This window comes from Lolium rigidum, chromosome 7 (genome assembly GCF_022539505.1).
Source record: "Lolium rigidum isolate FL_2022 chromosome 7, APGP_CSIRO_Lrig_0.1, whole genome shotgun sequence".
Lineage (NCBI taxonomy): Eukaryota > Viridiplantae > Streptophyta > Magnoliopsida > Poales > Poaceae > Lolium > Lolium rigidum.
In genome coordinates this window covers 100,611,408-100,615,697 of record NC_061514.1, presented here as the reverse complement: position 1 = coordinate 100,615,697, position 4,290 = coordinate 100,611,408, and the positions used below count along the sequence as shown (strand labels likewise).

The 4,290-nt window shown below is 50.7% G+C and overlaps 1 pseudogene; it reads left to right on the top strand.

The window, feature by feature from the left end:
- Nucleotides 1–1,468: 1,468 nt before the first annotated feature.
- LOC124669542 lies at nt 1,469–3,543 on the top strand (annotated as a pseudogene).
- The last annotated feature ends 747 nt before the right edge of the window (nt 3,544–4,290 follow it).

The following is a 4,290-nucleotide window of genomic DNA, read 5'->3' as shown; positions in this document are numbered from 1 at the left end:
TCCTTGGACGTGAGATGATCAGCTCGGCTGAGCTTTGATCCATATCCTGCTCAATTTCAATTTCTTTGCTAACCTGCCAAGTGGCAATGCCACTTGGCATAATCCTTTGCTTTGTTGTGTTTGTGTGCGGGGTATCAAGTGAGTTGATCAAGATGATCTAGAAGATGATCAAGTCCAAGATCAAATGAAGACTACTTTGTAGTATTTAGGATAGATTCATTCCTTTGTAATCTTTCTTTTTATTTTCCTTTTCTATTTTTCTTTCCAATTGGTGTAATGTGTTGTAATAATTCATATTACTATTCTGGATATTGTAAATGACATTGTATTGTGTGTGATTATCAATAAAGCTCCCAGTTTTCCTTAATGAGCTTTATTTAATTGTTGTATTATTTATAATCTTGATTAATGATAGTTGTGTATTAAATTATCTCAAGTTTGAATTATGTGAATATCCATTTGATGTTTGAATTTGAAATTCAAATTCAAATTTGGTTTGAATTCAATCATACAACTTAATTTTGAATTCAATCATGCAACTTAAGTTTGCGATGCAATTTCTCTTCTCTCTTCTCAAAACCCTAATCTAGTTAAGTAAGAACAAGTTCATCGCACTCTCGAAACCCTAACCTTGTAGGATGTCGAGAGAGAAACATGTCCCTCTTCGATGCAGTTTTGTTTTAAAAGCGCGAAATTTCCCCGTAATTTACAATGCAATGCACATCCCTTTCTAAAATCTACCCTTCGATCGTCTCTAAACCTGGGACATTACAGATTCGATCGTGCGCACCCATGTTTTTCTCTGGCTGTTTGGTCTCAGAGGGAGTGTTGCGAAGCTCCGCTGGCTGTTACCATCATGGAGCATGCTTTCTCATCCATGGTGAATTCAGCTGGCGAAGAATGTTATGGAAGCAGATATTTGAGGACTAAAAATGGTGATTCTAGTCTATTTGGCAGTGCAAAATTGGCTTGATGATTCATGACATGTAGCAGCGGTATCGTATGTGGGGCGACAACACGGGAGAAGTTCAAAGTCTTACTTTTTAGGGTGAAAATCAAAGATGTGGCCTTAATTGGCTAAGCCTGGCAATGATCTTGTTGAAGATATTGTTTTGTGAGGAAGACTTTCTCCACGGTGAAAACCTAAGATCTATGATCGGGGGACGACGACGATTGTGCACTATTCCGTTGGAGAACCTGGACTTCTGGTGCTGTCTTGGTAGTATTAGTACGGTTGTTAAGAAATAGATCACTGTAGCAGACTTTTCTTTAATTGTAATTCTTCTTCGTTTTTGAATTGTGTGCATCTGTAATACCGCTAGGGCAATGCTTTGTTATAGAGGCTAGGTGTAATGGTATCTTCGCAATATTAATATATGCTCTTTGTCGAAAAAAAGTAACCCGTTCTCGTGGCACAAAGTCATCTGCAGAGCGAAGTGTGCTGCCTCGACATTTGTTTTCCATGCAGATGAATCTTTGTGCAATCTGCCTCGGTGGCATGGGCGTCGGCGGCGGGCAAGCCATCTTCATGGCCGAGTGCTCCCACACGTTCCATTTCCACTGCATCTCCGCCAGCGTCGCGTACGGCCACCTCCTCTGCCCGCTCTGCAATGCGCCTGGCGCGAGCCGCCGTTCGTGCGACCGGCGGCGGCATCAGTGCCGGCCACCCAGCCGCCGTCCGTGGATGTCATGCCGCTGCCGATACCTCCACGACTATCAGTATCCACCCAGCCCGCAGATCCGGACGTCTTCGACGACGACGAGCCGGTGGCCTCGGCAGCAGGCGCACCATCCAGCAGGGCGGTGGTCGTCAAGACATACACCGACTACTATACTCGGCCGTCGGCAGAGGTTCGTCTCGCGACAACTTCGCCGTGCTCGTGCACCTCAAGGCTACCGGCACCGAAGCGACATGCGGCTCTCCAGCGCCACGCGAGCCGCTCGACCTCGTGATGGTGCTCGACGTCAGCAGAAGCATGCACGGGCGCAAGCTCGAGCTGCTGAAGCAGGCGATGAGGTTCGTCGTGGACATCCTCGGCCCGGAAGACCGCCTCTGTATCGTGTCCTTCTCGTCCACGGCGCGCCGCGTGACAAGGCTCATGCGCATGACGGACGCCGGGAAGGCGCTGTGCGCGCGCCGTGGAGTCCCTCACGGCGCTTCGCGGCACCAACATCGCCGAGGGGCTCCGCACGGCCGCCAAGGTGCTCGACGAGCGCCGGTACAGGAACGGCGGCGTCTCCAGCGTCGTGCTCCTCTCGGATGGTCAGGACAACTACACCCCGATGAGGCAGGCGTTCGGCAGGGGACCGCCCAACCACGCAGCGCTCATCCCGCCATACTTTGCGCGCACGGACACCGCTGCCGGTGATCGCACTGCGCCCATCCACACGTTCGGTTTCGGCAGCGACCACGATGCCGCCGCGATGCACGTCGTCGCCGAGGCGTCGGGCGGCACGTTCTCGTTTATCGAGAACGAGGCGGTGATCCAGGACGCGTTCGCGCAGTGCGTCGGCGGGCTTCTGTCAGTCGTGGTTCAGGAGGCCCGCGTCGAGGTCGCGTGCGTGCATCCCGGCGTTCGGGTCTGTTCAGTTAAGTCCGGGCTTTACGAGAGCCGCGTCGAGGAGGATGGCCGCGCTGCCTCGATTGTAGCGGGCGAACTTTACGCCGACGAGGAGAGGCGTTTCTTGCTGTTCTTGGTCATACCGAGAGCTGAAGAAACGGACGGTGATGCCACAACTCTTCTCAAAGTTACCTGCGCCTACCGAGACGCGGCCGCCGGCGGGGACATCAACGTGACGGCCGAGGACACGGTGGTGGCGAGGCCGGAGCACGCGGCAGACGTGGCAAGGTCGGTGGAGGTGGAGCGGGAACACGTCCGGGTCGAGGCCACCGAGGACATTGCGGCGGCGAGGGCGGCAGCAGAGCGGGGCGCGCACCAGGAGGCGGTGGAGATACTCGAGAACCGCCGGCGAGCGGTAGCGCAGTCAGATGCGGCACGAGGCGGCGACGCCATGATTGCCGCGCTGGAGATGGAGCTGCGAGACATGCGCAGGAGAGTGTCGAGCCGGCAGACCTACGCGCGCTCGGGTCGAGCGTACATGCTCGCCGGCATGAGCGCGCACATGCAGCAGCGGGGCAGTTCATCGCAGCTGCAGCTGCCTTCGGTGATTGGATTCGACTCTGGAGGTGTGACGACGTCGATGGCAGGGACAAACCAGGTGTCGCAGCAGGTCGCTGCAACGCTGCCGTACGCGACGCCGGCCACGCTCGCCATGCTGTTGCGGTCGCGGAAGGCGCGCGAGGCCGCAGCCGAAAGCGAGCAGCAACAGCACAAGGTGCAAGAAGGAGCTGAAGGCTCCGAACCAAAGGTCCCCGAGGAGCTGAACCAGTAGCTTTAGAAAACCGATGAAATTCTGATATGCAATTTGTTTTACAAAACCTAGGAGTATATGAGATTAATTTGATTTACGAACTCTCTTTTGGGAATTATGGGTTTGCTTTGTTTCTCCTCTGAAAAATAATCTTAAACTCGTACGCCTTTCTGTGCTGATGTTCCGACTTCTCATTTCTGAACGGAAGGAAGGAGAAATAAGTTCTTTTTTTTTTTTTTGTTGAAACAGAGAAACAAGTTCTCTAAGATCCACAAGATCTACCTAAGTGTCATGACTCGAGTAGATACTTTTTCAGTGAAAGAAAAAAATATTTTAAAATTTATTATTTAACAGTTCCTAACTTACAAAGAAAGCCTTGAGTAGATTAAGGGAAGATTCTTTTAATCTCACCGACAATCAATACTATGACAATCAATACCCGTATGAGCACCTTCGAGGGACCGAGTTCAAGAACTGATGATCCAACGGGTCTTGAGATTGACGAAGTCACCATAGCCGCCTCGCTGTTAATAGGAACGTCACCTTCAACTGAAAAATATTTATCTTTTAAGAGACACCAAAGTGCTATACCTGAAATTTGAACTCTGATGAGTTAGGGTGCTACTGCCTTCCTAACCATACAACCACGAGTTGATTCTCAATAGTATGTAAAGCTAGCTAGATGGTGCTACGACAAAGTGAATCCACATGCGAAGTTCCATTTTCGTGTAACAAAATTGCTACTAGCGAGAAGGCAAGCACATACCAAATCTCAAGTATGTGGATGATGACATTCACGTGTCCTTCTTTTTAGACAGGAGACTCAAGAAGAACCGGGGTTTAAATTAGTGAAGCCCAACGACATAGTCCACATACAAACCACAAAGTCTTACAACATAAGCGAAAGCAAGACCCAAA